The following is a 19,155-nucleotide window of genomic DNA, read 5'->3' on the forward strand; positions in this document are numbered from 1 at the left end:
AAAAGTGATAGAATAATAATGGAGAGCTAGAACAGTGAACAAGTAGAAATATTGGAGAATAGAAATGTTAGTCTAGTAGATTGTTGTCTTTTTTTTTTTTTTTGGTCAGTCGTGGGGCTTGAACTCTGGGCCTGAGCACTGTCCCTCAGCTCTATCAGCTCAAGGCCAGCACTCTACCACTTGAGCCACAGCGCCACTTCCCGTTTTCTGGTGGTTTATTGGAGATAAGAGTCTCACAGTCTTTCCTGCCCAGGCTGGCTTTGAACCAAGATCCTCAGATCTCAGCCTCCTGAGTAACTAGGATTACAGGCATGAGTCACCACACTCAGCTTTAGATTGTTGTCTTTAAGAAAGCTTTTCTTTCTTTTTTTCCCCCCTACTACTAGGATGGAGGGTTCTTTTATTGATAGGAAAAACAGAATTGATTTTGGAGCCTCCCTCCATATGTCACTTTGAACCTATTCTCTTAATGGGCTATTATTAGTTCCAGAATGATTGAGGTCTCACAAAGTTGTCTGAGACTTTTCAGATTAAAACTAAATTCAAGCCGGGTGCTGGTGGCTCACGCCTGTAATCCTAGCTACTCAGGAGGCTGAGATCTGAGGGTGGTGGTTCAAAGCCAGCCTGGGCAGCAAAGGCCATGAGACTCTTATCTCCAATGAAACCACTAGAAAACCGGAAGTGGTGCTGTGGCTCAAGCGGTAGAGCGCTCGCCTTGAGCTGAAGAGCACAGGGACAGGGCCCAAGCCCAGAGTTCATGCCCCACGACCGACAAAAAACAAAAGAAAACAACTACATTCAGTGGAATAAATTAGTATTGAAGTAATCACAGATAAAAGGCATGAGGCAAAATATCTAAATTGTTATATTGTGTTTTAAATGGAAATGGAAAAAACCCTCTCATATCTCTTGGTGGTTTTTTTGTTCTTGAAAATTATCTCTACCTCAGTTTCTTAATGGTTTCAGCTAACTTGCTGACATTTTGTTAAAGAATAAGTACATTCGAATTAAAAACAAAATAAAAAGAATTGGAACTTTTTTCTTTTTCTTTTTTTTTTTTTGTCAGTTGTGGGACTTGAACTCAGGGCTTGGGCACTGTCTCTGAGCCTCTTTGTGCTCAAGGCTAGCACTGTATACCAATTGAGCCACAGATCTTTTCAGTTTTTGAGTTGTTAATTGCCGATAAGAGTCTCACAGGGCCGGGTGCTGGTGGCTCACATCTATAATCCTACCTACTCAGGAGGCTGCGATCTGAGGATCGAGGTTCAAAGCCAGCCTGGGCAGGAAAGGCCATGAGACTTTTATCTCCAATAAACCACCAGAAAACTGGAAGTGGGACTATGGCTCAAGTGGTAGAGCACTAGCCTTGAGCTGAAGAGCTAGGAACAGCGCCCAGGCCCAGGGTTCAAGCCCCATGAACAACAACAACAACAAAAAGAAAAAAAAAAATTGTGTGTGAAATTTTTTTGTTTTCCTTACTTTTGGGGTTTCTAACAGTGCAGAATAGAGTCACTAGCTTCTTGGCTGGGAATATTAACTATTTTAAGAAAATGAAAAATGTAGTAGTGCATTTTTTTTGTTCTTAGCTTCCTTATCCTTCCCTCTTTCCCTCCCTCCCTATTTCCTTCCTTCTTTTAATGGAGGCAGGGTCTCAGTATGTAGCTCAGGCTGGCCTTTTCTTTTTTTTTCCTTTTTACTTTCTTCCTTTTTTTTTTTTTTGCCATCCTGGGACTTGAACTCAGGGCCTGGGCATTGTTCTTAAAAAGGCTTCTTTTGCTCAAGGCCAGCACTCCACCACTTGAGCCACAGTGCCATTCTGGCCTTTTCTGTTTATGTGGTACTGAGGAATTGAACTCAGGGTTTCATGCATGGTAGGCAAGTACTCTACCGTTAAGTCACATTCCCAGCCCTCCTGCTGGTCTTGAACTTTTGATCCTTTTGCTTTAGCTTTCTAAGTGCTGTAGTTACAGGTATGCCCTACCATGCTCAGCTTATTTATTTTAACTCATAAGTAAAGATGAGGGTAAGCATATTTCTGGCTTTTTCTGCAATTTATAGTATATTGAAACTTCCTGTATTTCTATCGATCTTCTTGTAACACTGAATACAATGGTATAATAGATGTCAGTATATTTTATAGTAATATGAATAATTATTTTTATGTAGTTCCTAGTGGCCTACATATCAGGAGGCTGGTATCTGAGGATAGTGGCTCAAGGCCAGCTCAGACAGGTAAGTCTGTGAGACTCATCTCCAATTTAACCAGCAAAAAGCCAAAAGTGGAGCTGTGGCTCAAGTTGTGGAGCATCAGCCTTGAGTGAAAAGGCTAGGAAAGAGCACCCAGGCCCTGAACTCAAGGCCTAGTACCATCACAAAATATAAATAATATAATAAAGTATTTTATCACAAGGAAGAAGTTTTAAAAGGAAGAAGTTTTCCTGAATTTTAGTTTAGTGGTCAAGTCTTGTCTATTAGGATCCTTAATACAATACCTTATGTAGATTTTTTTAATCTTTCTTTTAATTTCTTACAGTCTCGCTGACTAGAATTAGACTGAGTACTTAGCAAATTCTCAGCAAAATCTTTGTAATAGATACTGAAGTTTTTAGATGTATTTATACTTCACTACTTAGAACAGAATTTGAATCCAAATATTTTTTTCTTTTGTGTTGTTTTTCTATCAGAATTTCCTGGTAGTTTTCAGTTGAGTCTGAAGGATTTTCTCTTGGAGATCAGGCAGCTTAAGAAAGTTATTCAAAATCTTTGTTGCTTTGTGGTATGTGCTTACCAGGCAGAGTAGCCACTATATTCCAGTAAGAGAGTCTATTGCCAAAACACCCACTAGAGCAGAAAACTGACCTACTTAATGCTGATGAGTTAAAAAAAAAAATCTGGAATTGTAGCAGCATTGCATCAATTTCTCTGGTGGTAAATGGGTGGGGGTAGAAGAGAAGATGAGAAAGGATACTGAACTGCTGCAAGGAATTAAGTTATTCAGCAAATGAATATTTCATTGCCTGTAATCAATTTGATGAAAAGATATGCATCTGGTGTAATAGGAAGTCTCTAAAATGCAGCAGTTCTTAAAGTATTTTAAAGTAAAAAAAAAAAAAAGCATAGGGGCTGGGAAGGTGGCTCAGTGGTAGAGCACTTGCCTTACATGCATGAGGCCCTGGGTTTGATTCCTCAGCACCACATAAGCAGAAAAGGCCAGAAGTGGCACTGTGGCTCAAGTGGTAGAGTGCTAGCCTTGAGCTGAAGAGCTCAGGGACAGTGCCCAGGCCCAGAGTTCTGACCCCATGACTGGCAAAAAAAAAAAAAAAAAAAAAAAAACAAAAAAAACATAGATTCCTAGGACTTTCATTGTATTTATTTATTTATTTTTCATTGTATTAATTTAGAAAAGCCCACTTGTTAAGGTTGTCAGGCAGCATTTTACAAACAATTATTTATTACAAGGTATAGTAACTCTTTAAAAAAAATTTCATTCTACTATGTTTTCAGTATGCTGTACTTTAGAATTTATAGGTATTGAAACAAGAATGAAATACTTTAGGCTTTAACTTTATCAAATTCACTGATGACACAATTTTCATTACTCTCAACATCACTAGCATCTAAGTTTTACAGCTGTTCCATTGGGAAGAAAAAGCCCCTATCTCCATGTGAGCTTAAATTAATTTAAATCACATAAAATTAAAACACTAGTACCTCAGTCAAACCAGTCACATTTCAAGTATTCACTAGCTGGTAGCTATAATATTGAACAACACAAATGTACATGTTCACCATTGCAGAAAGTTCTGTTGAATAGGATTGTTCTAAAGGGTACCTCATTCTGTTATACTTAATGCATAGTCCACTATTGTTTTCTGGAGCTTACAGTTCTTCCATCCCAATTATTATTCCCTTCTTGTCTTTTTTGCTTTCTGTTTATTATTGTCAAGTTTTAAAAATCATGGTTGTTAAATTTTACCCAGCTTTCCTTTTCTAGTGTTCTTGATTCTTTCCCATGCTAACATCTGGAACTATTTTCTTTCCTTATAGACAGCTCCTTTCTTTTAGTGTAGTAAATGTCCTATTTTTATTTTGTCTATATTTTTGAAGGATATTTTCATTGGGCATAGAATTCCATGTTTGCAGTTATTTTGTTTTAGCACTTAAAATATATCACTCTATTGTATTCTAACTCCATTGTTTTGTTACACAGGCAATATTTTTTGTTTTGACTAATGCACTTAGGTATTTTCTTTGTTTTGAAGATGCTTGTGAAGATGCTTGAGGTCCATAAGTTATCAGTTTTTTCTGATATTATACTTCTGCCTCACTCTTTGAATCATTTTCTTTTGGAATTCTAACTATGTTAAATCTGTGAGTCCTCTATGTCTCATACATATAGGACTTTTTAATCTCTTTTTTGTTCCTCTGTTTCATCTGAATATTTTCTACTGACCTATTTTCTAGGTCATTTATTGTCCAATCTACTGTTAAAGACATGTTATATTGGTAATTATATAATAGGTAATTTTTAGTCCTATAATTCCAATTTAATTCTTTTTTTTGTTGTTGTTAGTTTTAATAGAGTCCAGTTCTTTGGCAAAATTGTCCTCTTGTCACCTATTTCATTGAGCATGTTAATCACTGTTATTTTAAAAGTCTGTACTTGATAATTACCATGTCTAGATCCTCTTTTGGTCCTTTTCTACTGTCTGTTTTTTCTCTTGGCTTTTAGTCATTTGGTCCTTCCTCCCAGCTTTCCTGGTAATATTTTTAAATGAATGCTAGGCCTTGTATTTAAGGAAGATAGAGGCTCTTAATAATGATACTGTTCTTTAGAGAGAGTTTAATTTTCTTCTGTTGCTAGTTAAAAGTAGAAGCAGATGACCTTGATCCTTTACAGGCTTAAGATGACTTGAAGCTTTGTTTTAGGCCTCTCAAGGGCTGGTTGAAATCCAATTTCTACTTTCTTAAAGAGTGTTGTCTGTTAGAGATAGCCAACAGAATCCTGGGGGTTTTGCCAGGAACTTTCCTTCTTTGTAGACCTTGATCTCTTAATTTTTTTCCCATAGTACCATGAGACAACAAGAAAGTTCTACTTAACTTTTTTGCTTCATAATAAGCAGTTTACTTAATTTTTTTGCCTCTTGCCCCCATGCAGATTAGGATTAATTAAATAATTTGAGGACAAAAGCAGTATAGACTGTCTAGAGATTTACTTTGCTGTGATTACTTTTTGTGTTTTTGGGAATTTTAACCCATCAAATCCTACCTGTATTAATAGGTATGAACTCTCAATTTCTGTCTGTGCAGCCCTGTGAAATTGCCAGAAGCTCTTGTCTACAGCTAGTGGTCCCAGGAGGAAAGTATAATGGAGAATGTCAAGCTTACCTCTGCATTTCCTTTTTGTCTGCTGTTTTGGCTGCTGAACACAAGGATTGCTTTTTTTGTTTATTTGGCTTAAAATCATTATTATTGTTTTTCCTGCCAAAAGCTACTTTATAATAACTGAGAATGGATGTGTCTTACTTTATTAAACAATACTATTGATAACTTATAACAAAGTAACATTAGCAATTTGAAGCATATAATAATCATTGACATGACATATAATGGTTCTGCCCTCCTGCAGTTGATATTCTTGTGGAGAAGAGAGATATTAAGTATATATATATATATATATATATATACCTAAAAGTGTGATAGGCACTAAGGAGAGAAGTACAGGCTGTTGTGAGCTTATTATAGAAGTAATTGACTTACTGGAATGGGAATTTGGTCAAGGACAACTACTTTGAACAAGTAATATTTAAGGAGAGGTCTAAAGGATGTATAGGAATTAATTTCAGGAGAGTGAGGGGTTGTTATCATTATGAACTAGAGATGTTGAGGTGGCAGGCTGAAGGTGTCCAGAAGATTGTCATGGTTGATCGATAGATGACTCAGAGGGAAGAGATAGATTTGAGGATTAGAACTGCTCCATGATGAAGGTAATGTGTATTAGTCTATGTGCTAGACATTTAAAAAAACTTAGATTGTCACATATCTCAAAAATAAACTTCAAATGTAACTGGTTGAATTGAACTCGTAATTTGTTTACCTTCTTTCTTTTTTCTTTCTTTCTTTCTTTCTTTTTTGTCAGTTGTGGGGCTTGAACTCTGGGCCTGGGCCCTGTTCCTGAGCTCTTTGGCTCAAGGTGAGTGTTTTACCACTTGAGCCACAGCAGCACTTTGTTTTCTGGTGGTTAATTGGAGATAAGAGTCTCACAGACTTTCCTGCCCTGGCTGGCTTTGAACCATGAACCTCAGATCTCAGCCTCCTGAGTAGCTAGGATTACAGGCTTGAGCTACCAGCACCCGGCTATCTTCTTTCTTATACATTTCAGTAAATGGCAAGTCCATTCTTCGTTATTCACTTAAAATCTTCCTTCACCCTTCACTTTTTTTTTTTTTTTCTCAAGTCCTGGGGCTTGAACTCAGGGCCTGGGCATTGTCCCTGATCTGCCTCTTTTTTTTTTTTGTCGGTCTTGGGGCTTGAACTCTGGGCTTGGGCGTTGGCCCTATGCTCTTCAGCTCAAGCAAGGCAAGGCCAGCGCTCTACCACTTGAACCACAGTGCCACTTCCGGTTTTCTAGTGGTTTATTGGAGATAAGAGTCTCACAGAGTTTCTTGCTCAGGCTGGCTTTGAACCGCAATTCTCAGATCTCAGCCATCTGAGTAGCTAGGATTATAGGCATGAGCCACCAACGCCCAACTTGTTCCTGAGCTTCTTTTGCTCAAGGTTAGCAATCTACCTCTTGAGTCACAGCATCACTTGCTGCTTTTACTGTTTATGTGGTACTAAGGAATTAAACTCAGGGCTTCATGCATGCTAGGCAAGCACTCTACCTACCACTAAGCCACATTCCCAGTTCACTCTTCATTTTTATCACCCTTCACTTTGAATTCATTAACCAAATTCTGTCAACTCCACCCTTAAGGTATATCCAGAATATTGTCACTTTGCATAGATCTTGGAAAATTACTGTAGATATTGCAAAATTACTCATTTAGTGATTTTTTTCTCTGTTGTACAGATGTGATCTCTACTGGAGTTAGAGGTGGATCATATTTCTGACCTATCTATATTGCTCATTCTGATCCAAGCCATTATTATCACCTCTCATCTGGATTACTTTGTTTCCTAACTGACACCCTGCATTATGATTTCCTTACATGTGATAGACAAAGTGATCCTATTAAATTTTAGATCTGACTATTCCTCTTCTTTAGAATGTTCCATCAACTTTCCCTTTTTTATCTTAAATACGTACAATGGCCTATGAACAACCAATAACACATTTTGGCTCCCTTCTCAGTCTTATAGCCTACCTTCTTACCCTCTCATCACTGAGAATTTTGTATCCTTATTATCTCCTTGCTGTTCCTGTAACACTGTGTATACACAACATAGTTGTATCCAGTGCTCTCTTTAAGGCATGTGGCAATTTGTTCCTTTCTTGAAGTATTGACAATGTTCCATTATACAGGTGTTTATTGTTGTAGTTTTTAAATTTTCTTCATTTTGAGTACCCAGGAGACTATATTACCTCCCCCCAGATAGGTTCTCTTGTTTTTGCTAGAGATAGACCTCAGACCTTAATCATTCCACCCAGGGCCTCCCACCAAGCTGGGATTACAAATGTATACCACCACACCCAGCTTATTTATTGAGATGGAGTTCTCATTAACTTTTTGTTTTTGTTTTGGTCAAGGCTAGCTCATTATTACTGTCATTCTGTTGGTACTCTGCCTCTCAAGTAGCTAGGATTACAGGCATGAATCACTGAACCCCAATCCTACTTCTTTAAATGTAATTCGATAATATTTACCCTTACCAGCCATTTTCTTTTACACAAGAAGAAATATACAAAGCCGGGCGCTGGTGGCTCACGCCTGTAATCCTAGCTACTCAGGAGGCTGAGATCTGAGGATCTCGGTTCAAAGCCAGCCCGGGCAGGAGAGACAGTGAGACTCCTATCTCCAATAAACCACCAGAAAACCGGAAGTGGCGCTGTAGCTCAAGTGGTAGAGCGCTCGCCTTGAGCTGAAGAGCTGAGGGACAGCTCCCAGGCCCAGAGTTCAAGCTCCACGGCCGACCAAAAAAAAAAGAAGAAGAAGAAATATACATAACAAAATATAAAACCCTAGATTGTATGCCAAGTGTTTTTTTTTCTTTTTTTCTTTTTTTGTTGGTCGTGGGGCCTGAAGTCTGAGCCTGGGTGCTTTCCCTCAGCAATTCAGCTCAAGGCTAGTGCTCTACCACTTGAGCCACTGCCCCACTCTGGCTTTTTCTGCTTATGTGGTGCTGAGGAATCAGACCAAGGGCCTCATGCATGAGAGGCAAGCACTCTACCACTGAGCCACCTTCCCAGCCCCTTTTTTTCTTTTTAACACTTTGCCTTTTCTTCTTTTTAACAATTTGCTTCCAGAAAATGAGTAGGTTTTGTTTCATTTGTTTGTTCTTGTTTTTGGCTTAGTTCATGTGAAAAGGGATGTAAATTGGAATTAAATGTGCAGGTACATTAGATCATTTTTGCTCTTTTTTTTGTCTTTGTTGTTGTTTTTATTTTTTAATGCTGGTATGGGGGTGGAGCACTCTCACAGCTCATGTCTGATGCTATTTCACTGAACCACACCTCTCATACAGCCTTTTTGCAGGATAATTGGAGATAGAATCTCTTGGACATTTTTGTTTGGGCTGGCTTTGAGCATCAATTCCCAGATCTCAGCTTACTAAGTAGCTAGGGTTACAGGTGTGAGATACTAGAACCCTTTGGTCATTTAGAATGTTTCCCTTATATTCCAGTAACCCTGAGTTATTGTTTTATTTTTGTAAATATTTTTTATTGTTGTTGAAAAGGTTATGTACAAAGGGGCTACCATTATATAACCTGGGCCCATTTTCTGTCCTACTTTTTTCTTTTTTCTTAGTACAAATTGCTTCCTACCGGGACCACTTGACATAGCACTTCCCTTTTTAGGTTATTTGAATACTGCTAATCTTAAAAAGGATATGTGCTGAACAGGATTTGTGAGAGTTGCTCTCAATAAATTGTATTGTCTTAATCCATTTGTCTGTTTTTCTGTGTTTGTATATATGTTACTTCAAAAACCCATTGATTAGGTTTGGGCATATAGTTCAGCAGTAGAGTGCTTATTTTGTATGTCACAAGGCTGAGTTCAGTCCTTGCCTCTGGAAGTATAGACATCTCAATATATAGATATCATAGAGAGAGCTAGAGAGAGATAACTTGCAGTGATTTGCCTCTAAGTAATTGACTTTTGGCTAGGGGAAGTATTTGTTATATATTAGAGAAGGTGGTGGTTCTTTATTAATGTGTGAATCTTACACATTAAGTGATCTCATTATAATAAAGTTGTTTTCTGGACAAAAACGTCTTCTTTCATTTTGTATACCATTGTTTTGTTTGGAGTTACCATATCAGTATAATACAGCAATAATTATATTACTAACAACAATTTTATGAGATATTTATTATTCTCATTTTACAGATGAGGAAACTGAGGCTTGGTGAAGTTACGAAACTTGTTCAAAGTCACACAGCTTGTAAAGGGCACAACCAACATTCAGAGCCAGGTCTGTCCAACTTCAAAACTATTAATCATGGCCATGACACTTTGAAATAGCTGTGAAGTATCAGTCTATGATAAATTGTATTGGTATTACTAATGTTTAACTATTACTTAACTCTTGTGAATAATTTTTAATGGTTAATTTTTTGTTCCTTTATAATAATTACTTTTTTAAAATATTGTGAAAAGCAGTATAATATAGTAGTTAAGGGTTTGGGCTTTGGGGACAGACAGCTTGGGTGTGAATCTCTAAGCTTCACGTATTGTGTGACATTGGGAAAGTTACTTTTTGTACCTTAGTTTTCCTATGTATAAAATGGTTATAGTTCATTTATCTGCATGATATTCCACCTGTGATGCTTAACTTATGTAATACATACAAAACACTTATAACAGGTCCTGGCACATAATAAGCATTTAATAAATGTCATCAATAAGTATTATCATGTCTTAACAACTAGTAGAGCAAACATTATTTTTAATTCTCCTAGGAAATTTAGGTAGAACCATTTAGGAAACAATATAGAATATCACAAAACTTACAGAAACCAAAATAAACTTGTATAAATTAGACCTAAAGAAAATCAGTGATTTGGGCTGGGAAGGTGGCTCTGTGGTAGAGTGCTTGCCTTGCATGCATGAAGCCCTGGGTTCAATTCCTCAGCACCACATAAGCAGAAAAAGCCAGGAGTGGCTCTGTGGCTCAAGTGGTAGAGTACTAGCCTTGAGCTGAGGAGCTGAGGGACAGCGCCCAGGCCCAGAGTTCAGGCCCACGACTGACAAAAAAAAAAAAAAAAGAAAATGACTGATTTGATCACATTGATCGCATTCAGATCTTTTGTAAAGTAGTTGGGAAACTACTTATAGGTCTCACACATAAAGGGTCTTACACATATGTAAGTTTCACTAGCATCACCCTTTGAGTCAATGGGATTATTATGAGTGTAGTTTGTATGATTTCTTCTTGGAAGTTCAATCTCAGAACAGATGTCCACATTTTCAGGGAGCTTTCAAGGACATGGTGTTTTGACAGTGTTGACTGATAATTACCAAGAATAAAGCCTTACATATTCTGTAAAATGTTGGCAGTATTCTTTACTTCCAGAACACTGACTGACTTTGAAACAATAAGACCAGAGGACATTCAACTAGAACTCTTGCAATTATCAGAATTCTAAAGTGCCATGTTAACTTTTACTACAGATTAAGTAAAATATCTATGATTTGTGGCTGATAAAAGATTGTACTAGTTGTTGAAATATTCATGAATGGAGATAATTTGAGTCAAGTTTGTAAATATTCAAAAAATACTAATTAAAAGATAGAACTGCCAGCCACCTGTGGCTTACACATGTAATCCTACTCAGGAGGCTGAGATTTGAGGGTTATGGTTCAAAGCCAGCCTGGGGCAGGAAAGTCTGTGAGATTCTTATCTCCAGTTAACCACTGAAGTAGTGCTGTGGCTCCAGTGGTAGAGTGCTAGCCTTGAGCTGAAGAGCTCAGGGACAGGGCCCAGGCCCAGAGTGTTCAAGCCCCATGACTGACCAAAAAAAAAAAAAAAAAAAAAAAGGTAGAACTAGGCTGGTTCATGAATCCAAGCTTTCTTAGCTATGCATTTATTCCCTTTATTTTATGGTTTTGAGTTTTCCTGTCCTTGATCATGGTATATCTAATTATTTAGGTATTTTATGTCTTTTACAAAATTTTTTCCCATAAGGGTCTCCTGAGTATTCCCTTAGATTTTATCATTAAAGACCTTATTTCTTTTGATGTAAATGGTATTTTGTTCTTTTTCTTTCCATTTTCTGTTTCATAGCATAAGCTTTAAAAAAATATATAGGATCTAGTCAGGCACAGATGGCTCCTATCTGTTATCCTAGCTGCTCAGAAAGCTGAGATCTGAAGATTGTGGTCTGAATCCAGCTTAGATAGGAAAGTCATTAAGATTCTTTATCTCTATTTAGCCACCAAAAAATCTAGAAGTGAAGTTGTGTCTTAAAATGGTAGAGAACTGGCACTGAGTAAAAAAGCTCAGGGACAATGCCCAGGCCCTGAGTTGAAGCCCCAAGACCTGCACCCCTGTAAAAAAAAAATACACACACCCCATATATTCATCCACCTTTCTAAATTAGTTAAATTAGTTATCTGAGATGGTTTTGGATTTGTTACATAGTCAAATTATTGTGAATGAAAGTTCTTTCTAGTGCTTCTTTTTCTTTTTCTTCATTTCCTTCTCTTTATTATTCCTTCATTTTATTTTTTTTCCTTACTATGATAGTTAGGACTTAGAATAACATTATTCAGGGCTGGGAAGTTGGCTCAGTGGTAGAGCACTTGCCTTGCATGCATGAGGCCTTGGGTTCGATTCCTCAGCACCACATAAGCAGAAAAAAAAAGCCGGAAGTGGCACTGCGGCTCAAGTGGTAGAGCGCTAGCCTTGAGCTGAAGAGCTGAGGGACAGTGCCCAGGCCCAGAGTTCAGGCCCCACAACCGGACCAAAAACAAAACAAAACATTATTCAATACAAGTATTAATAGTGAAAGTCTTAAGGACACACTGTGTGTGTGTGCATACTGATCCTGGGGCTTGAACTTAGGGCCTGGGTAAGGTCACTGAACTAGTGCTCTATCATTGGCTTTTGGGTGGTTAATTGGGAGGTAAGAACTCAAGATGTTGTACATATGCTAAGCATGTGCTCTACCACTGAATTAGCATTGAGTTAAGAGTTTTGATAGATACTTTTCATGGTTTAAAGATATTTACAGTTGGCTAAGTTTTGTTTTGTTTTGTTTTGTCGATCATGGGGCTTGAACTCTGGGCCTGGGCGCTGTCCCTCAGCTAGCTCTTCAGCTCAAGGCTAGCCCTCTACCACTTGAGCCACAGTGCCACTTCTGATTTTCTGACTGGGTTTATTGGAGCTAAGAGTCTGCCAGGGCTGGCTTTGAACCATGATGCTCAGATCTCAGTGTCCTGAGTAGCTAGGATAACAGGCATGAGCCACTGGCACCCAGCTGGCTAAGATATTTTTGTATGTGAAGAATGTAAATTGGATTTCATCAGCTGCTTTTTCTTTTCTTACAGTTATGAGGCGATCGTATTTGTGGTTTTCCTACTTTCTTCTGTTTATGTTGACAATGACACATTTTTTTTTCAGAATTGTGATTTGAACACAGGACCTTATGTTTGGCAGGCAGGCTACCCCTTAGTTCATATTTCTAGCTATGTTTATAGGTTTTCTAATGCTGAATTATGTTTGTATCAGTGTAATAAAAATTTGGCATGATGGTTTTTCATATTCACCTTAGTTTATTATTACTGAAAATTTGTACATCTATGTTCATAGGTGAAGTTGACCTGTAATTTTTATTTATTAAGTATCATAATTTGGCTTTGGTGTCCAGACCAGATTATGCCAGCCTCAAAAAAACTAATAAAGTTCTTAGAAAATAAGACTAGAAGACTGTAATGATCTGTTTCTTAAAAGTTTTGTTAAACTTCTGTTTATTTGCCTGGGCTTAATATTTACAGGGTAGGCTTACTATTTTGGTGGATGAAGCTATGTATTCAGTTTTCGAAATCATTTAGGGTAGTTTTTAGAGTTTTTTTTTTTTTTTTTAGGAATTCATGTATTCTGTATGCAACTTTAAAGTATTTGATATAAAGACATTCAAAGCATTTTTTATCATCTGCTACTTCTGCTATGTTTCTATGTCTTTGTGTGTGTGTGTGCTTTTGTGTTTGTGTGTGTGTAAGCATTTGCATGTGCTCCAGCACCAGGACTTCAACTCAGGGCTTCAAGTAGCTTTTTCACTCATAGCTGGTGCTATATCTCTGGAGCCTTTCCAAAGAGCCAGTGCTTCTGGCCTTTCTCCTTTCATACTTTTAAGGTGAAAAGAAGAGTTTATTATAAGGACATAGAGGTCCCCTAATTTCTTTTTTCCCCCCTGTCAGTTGTGGGCCTGAACTCTGGGCCTGGGCACTGCCCCTCAGTTCTTCAGCTCAAGGCTACCACTTGAGTCACAGCGCCACTTCTGGCTTTTTCTGCTTATGTGGTGCTGAGGAATTGGACCCAGGACCTTATGCATGCAAGGCAAGCATGAGCCGCCTTCCCAGTCCCCCCTCCCCCGTCCATCCCCAGTTTCTTTTTTTTTTTTGGTCATGGGGCTTGAACTCTGGGCCTGGGCGCTGACCCTCAGCTCTTCAGCTCAAGGCTAACACTCTACCACTTGAGCCACAGTGCCACTTCGGGCTTTTACTGCTTATGTAGTGCTGAGGAGTGGAACCCAGGGTCTCATGCATGCAAGGCAAGCACTGTACACTGAGCCACCTTCCCAGGCGTCCCCCCCACCCCCGCCCCAGTTTCTAAGAGCAAGATTTTTATGGGTTCCAGCTATTCCTAAAGTATAATAAAATCTTGAACATTACCTTTTTCTCTTTCATATGTTTTTTTTTTTCCTTTATTGTCAACTGGATTTTCTGCGCTTTAGTCAGTGGCAGAAAATGGCGACCATCAACCTCTTTGATGTGATAGAGAACCAGCTGTGAGTAAAGCCACCAAGCAGTTCTGAGGCCTTCAAGTTCAAACCCTGGTACTGACCAAATAGAGAAATAGAGACAAAGACAGAGACATACAGACAGGCAGGCAAGCAGGCAAGCAGACCGACAGAAAGGGGAAAAAGTTCTTATCAGTAAAATAACATTTAGTTTAAGAGGAAGTTGGAGTAGAAGTAGGGGAGTAATATATCAGGAAGAGAGAAACAACAGGCCCAAAGCAAAAACAAGTTTTCAGTCAACTGAAAGGACCCTAGAGCTAATTAAGGTAGCTCTCAGTTGCCTGAGTCAGGCAAAGGCCATACCTTAATACATAAAGTTTGCATTTGGAATGTTTGTAAACACTTCTTGAGCAGTGTGAATTATTATGCAGTACTGATATATTGAATGCTGATTTCTTTTAATTTGAAGATATGTGAGAAAGCTATGGCACTATTACACAGTGCCATTTTACATTTTTAAGAGACTACATTGCTACATTGAACATAATTGATCAGAAAGGTACAAAATAAATAACTCCTGGTTGGTGGTTTATACTAGTCCAGATAAAAAAACTGAAGTTGTCTTTAACCATTGCAGTTCTTGTGGCACAGATAGGAGCAGTGGACAGATTTGAGATGTATTTTAGAAGTATTTTTTATTGATAACTTGGATAAGAGGAGGAGGAACAAGAAAGTGTAAGATTAGAGAGGGATAAAAAATTTGTGTTGTGTGTGTGAGAGAGAGACAGAGACAGAGAATCAGAGATATGGGCAGATAATTTGCCAAATTATTTGTCAGTAAGAGGAGCTGAACTGTTTTTGTTGTTTGTTTGTTTGTTTTTTATTATTTTGTTGTTGTTTTCGTTAGTTGTAGGATTTGAACTCTGGACCTGGGCGCTGCCCTTCAGCTCTTCAGCTCAAGGCTAGCACTCTACCACTGGAACCACAGTGCCACTTCCAGTTTTCTGGTGGTTAATTGGAGATAAGAGTTTCTCGGATGTTCCTGCCCAGGCTGGTTTGAACCGCGATCTTCAGATCTCAGCCTCCTGAGTAGCCTGAAATACAGGTGTGAGCCACCATTGCCTGGCTAGTATTTTGTGTTTATTGTCAGTACTAGGGTTGTTCTGAACTTCCAACCTCATGCTTGTTATGCTGGTGTTCTACCACTTGAGCCATACCTCTAGTCCTGCCTTTTGCTGGTTATTTTGGAGACAAAGTCTCATGGATTTTCCTGCCCAGGCTGGGTTCATACCACTGTCCTACATATTTTGGCTTGTTAAGTAGCTATTATTACAGGTTGAGCCATGAGCATTTTACTGCAGAACTGGGTTTGTTTTTTGTTTTTTGTTTGTTTGTTTGTTTTGGTCCATCATGGGGCTTGACCTCAGGGCCTGGGTGCTGTCCCTGACTTTTTCTACTCAAGGTTAGGGCTCTACTGCTTTGAACCACAGCTCCACTTCCAGTTTTTCTAGTGGTTAATTAGAGATAAGAGTCTGGGGGGAGGGCGCTGGGAAGGTGGCTCAGTGGTAGCGTGCTTGCCTTGCATGCATGAGGCCCTGGGTTCGATTCCTCAGCACCACATAAGCAAAAAGAAAAAAGCTGGAAGTGGCGCTGTGGCTCAAGTAGTAGAGCGCTAGCCTTGAGCTGAAGAGCTGAGGGACAGTGCCCAGTTCAGGCCCCATGACTGGACTCCCCTCCCCCCGCCAAAAAAAAAAAAGAGTCTTAGGGGCTTTCCTGCCTGGGCTGGCTTTGACCCACAATCCTCAGCTCTCAGCCTCCTGAGTAGCTAGGATTACCAGCACCTGGCAACAAAGCTGCTTTTTAATAGCTTACTATTTTTATGAATTTTCTAGAGGCTACCCTTCCCTCCTCTCTCTCCTCCCCCTCCTCTACTTTTCCTGTTTCCCCTTCCTTTCCCCTCTTCTCCCCCTCCTCCTCCTCTCTCCCACATCTCATTCTTAGAACAAAATATATTTTTATTCTAGTCTGCCTCCCCAGATTCTAGCACCTTTTTCTCATCCCACACTTGACAGATGCTTAGAGGAAGAAAGTCAGTGTAGAAAGTAGGCTAGAAATCTCAGTAATTCTGCCCTTTCTCATCAAGATGTTCTTTGCTAAATAAGTTTTGGGTATATCAGAGCAAAATCATTTTGTTCTGCAAGTAAGGGTTCAATTCTTGAAGTAATATGATCCTAATGAAGTCAACCTTGTGTGTGTGTATGTGTGTGTGTGTTGTAGGGTTCAAAGGGATGATCATATTTTGTTTTATTTTGCTTTGTTTTTGAGACAGGGGCTCACTGTTTGGCTAAGCTGGCCTCTGTCATGCTGCCTCATTCTCTCAAATGTTGGGATCACAGGTATACACCAGTGTCACATAGTATGGCTTTTGGATTTATATATTTTTATGTATAAAACCTTTAACATGACTTAAAAAGTAATAACCATTGCTGAAAAATGCAGTTCACCAATTGTTTTCTCAATTGAAAGTCAAGTGTTCAATTAAATGGCTTGTTTCCCCCCCCCCCCCCAGTGTCGATCATGGGGCCTGAACTTGGCCTAGGCACTCTCCCTTAGCTCTTCAGCTCAAGGCGAGTGCTGTCCCTCTTGAGCCACAGTGCCACTTCTGGTTTTCTGGTGGTTAATTGGAGATAGGAGTCTCACGGCCTTTCATGCCCAGGCTGGCTTTGAACCATGATCCTCAGATATCAAGCCTCCTGAGTAGCTAGGATTATAGGCGTGAGCCACAGGTGCCTTTTTTTTTTTTTTTTTTTTTTTTTTGACTAGGTCTTGCTAAGTAGTACAGACTTGCCTTAAAGTCTGGATCCTCGTAGCTCTACCTCCACCTTGCTAGGATTACAAGCATGTGCCATCAGGCTGACCCAGGTTCAACTTTTGAAACCAACTTCAGTGGCCATTTTAAATAGATAGGAGTTCATTTTATGAAGCTCTACCTATCCTTAAGGAATGAATAGGAAAACTCTGTATCAAAACAAATAGGAATTTTGTAGATAAGCAGGCTGATGAAAATATTCATAAAGTAGAAACCTTAAAATCGAATCATGGACTTGTGTTTAGATCAGTGGTAAATTGTTTATGATTAAATAATCCTTTGAGATTCTGATGACTCTGGACCCCAGAAAGTACGCAGGTGTATACACATCCAAGTTTGTATGTAATCTTAAAGGGTTGCTAAACCTAATGAAGTATAGTGGTCTATTGTGGTTCTCTGGTTGAGAACATGTGGTCTAAATGGTAATCAGGGCTGAGTGGTATGTAACTAGAGAATTAGGACATTGAAACTGGGACTTGGTTCTGTTTTCAAACACCAGTCTTAATGACAGCCAAAAGTTAATTTGTTTTTGTTTTTAAATTCCTAGTCTTACAGCTGATGAAACAAAGTAATTTTTAGTTTTAGCCATGGAAATTTTTGGAATAATCTATATGTAAATTTTTTTCTTTGACAATACTGTAAATACAGGTTTTCTAACAGAAGATAGTAGAGTTCCTGGTGTGCCCTAACATATATAAGCTATTCTTCTTTTTTAGGTTGATCTATATACATTTCACATTTTCTATAAATTGGGTTTGTATTCAAGCTGAATTAAATGTAACATTTGAGAAGGAATATATTTACAAATATATACCAACCTTTTGTTTTTTTATCCTGACATTAATCTATTTGTAAAGTAACTTTAGAAGTGGTGACTAATTGAAGATAAAAGTCTCACAGACTTGATTGCCTGGGCTGGCTGCAAACTGCAATCTTCAGATCTCAGCTTTCTTATTAGCTAGGATTACAGGTGTGAACCACTTGCAACCTTGGTGAGCCCTGTACCTATAATACAACTTACTTATGAATTATTTCTTGTTAAGCTAATTTTATTAATTGGACCAGTATATAATCCAGAATTGAAAGAGTAGGGAACTGGCCTACCTCTACTCCTTTGACCATAATGGGAGACTAGGGTCCCTTACTTTTTTTCAGTTACTTGACTTGGTTAAACAACAATTTTTTTTCTGGGGGCTAGGAAGGTGGCTCAGTGGTAGAGCACTTGCCTTGCATGCATGAGGCCCTGGGTTCGATTCCTCAGCACCACATAAGCAAAAAGCCGGAAGTGACGCTGTGGCTCAAGTGGTAGAGCGCTAGCCTTGAGCTGAAGAGCTGAGGGACAGCACCCAGACCCAGAGTTCAGGCTCCACGACCGGACCCCCCCCCAAAAAAAAAAGAATTTTTTTTTCCTTTACTCTAAGTCTCTCTCCTTCTCCCCCATCACTGAGATTTGAAATCAAGGTCTTGAGTTTGCTAAACAAGCACTCTACCACTTGAGCCACACCTCTACCCTAAATCTTAAAAACAAGCTACATATAATAAGAAATAGTACAAATTACAAAGAGACTATGATGATACACATAGAAATTACTATTATATTGGCATACTGATATTTATGCTATGTTTAAAAATACAAAAGTCGGGGCTGGGAAGGTGGCTCAGTGGAGTGGTAGAGTGCTTGCCTTGCATGCATGAGGCCCTCGGTTCGATTCCTCAGCACCACATAAGCAGAAAAAGCCGGAAGTGGGGCTGAGGCTAAGGTGGCAGAGCGCTGGTCTACAGCTGAAGAGCTGGGGGACAGCGCCCAGGTCCAGAGTTCAGGCCCCACAACCGACAAAAAAAAAAAATCATACCATAAAAATACAAAAGTCAGAGTTGGGAATGTGGCCTAGTGGTAGAGTGCTTACATAGCATACATGAAGCCCTGGGTTTGATTCCTCAGCACCACATAAACAGAAAAGGCCAGAAGTGGCACTGTAGCTCAAGTGGTAGAGTGCTAACCTTGAGCAAATAAAGCTCAGGAACAGTGCTGAGGTCCTGAGTTCAAGCCCCAGGACTGGCTTTAAAAAAAAAAATTCAAAAGCATTATTAGTGCATTATTATTATTACCAACTAAGCTATATCTCCAACCCCCAAAAGCATTATTATTGACATCAAATCA

At 38.9% G+C, this 19,155-nt stretch overlaps 1 protein-coding gene across 11 annotated transcripts in view; it reads left to right on the forward strand.

Annotated features, from left to right (window-relative positions):
* Nucleotides 1-19,155, forward strand: part of Numb (NUMB endocytic adaptor protein) — a 127,830-nt gene that overhangs the window by 40,106 nt on the left and 68,569 nt on the right. For 8 of the 11 annotated variants that reach the window (XM_070030694.1, XM_070030777.1, XM_070030749.1 and 5 more), the window contains one exon: nt 9,552-9,636. The exons of 2 other annotated variants lie outside the window; for them this stretch is intronic. The gene's annotated coding sequence lies outside the window, so the exon portion shown is untranslated. Of the gene's footprint in view, nt 1-9,551; nt 9,637-15,032; nt 15,231-19,155 lie in introns of all 11 variants that reach the window. One more of the 11 variants, XM_070030712.1, reaches the window with a different exon arrangement.

The sequence above is a fragment of the Dipodomys merriami genome, unplaced genomic scaffold (assembly GCF_024711535.1).
Source record: "Dipodomys merriami isolate MVZ:Mamm:240054 unplaced genomic scaffold, mDipMer1.0.p SCAF_1, whole genome shotgun sequence".
Classification (NCBI taxonomy): domain Eukaryota; kingdom Metazoa; phylum Chordata; class Mammalia; order Rodentia; family Heteromyidae; genus Dipodomys; species Dipodomys merriami.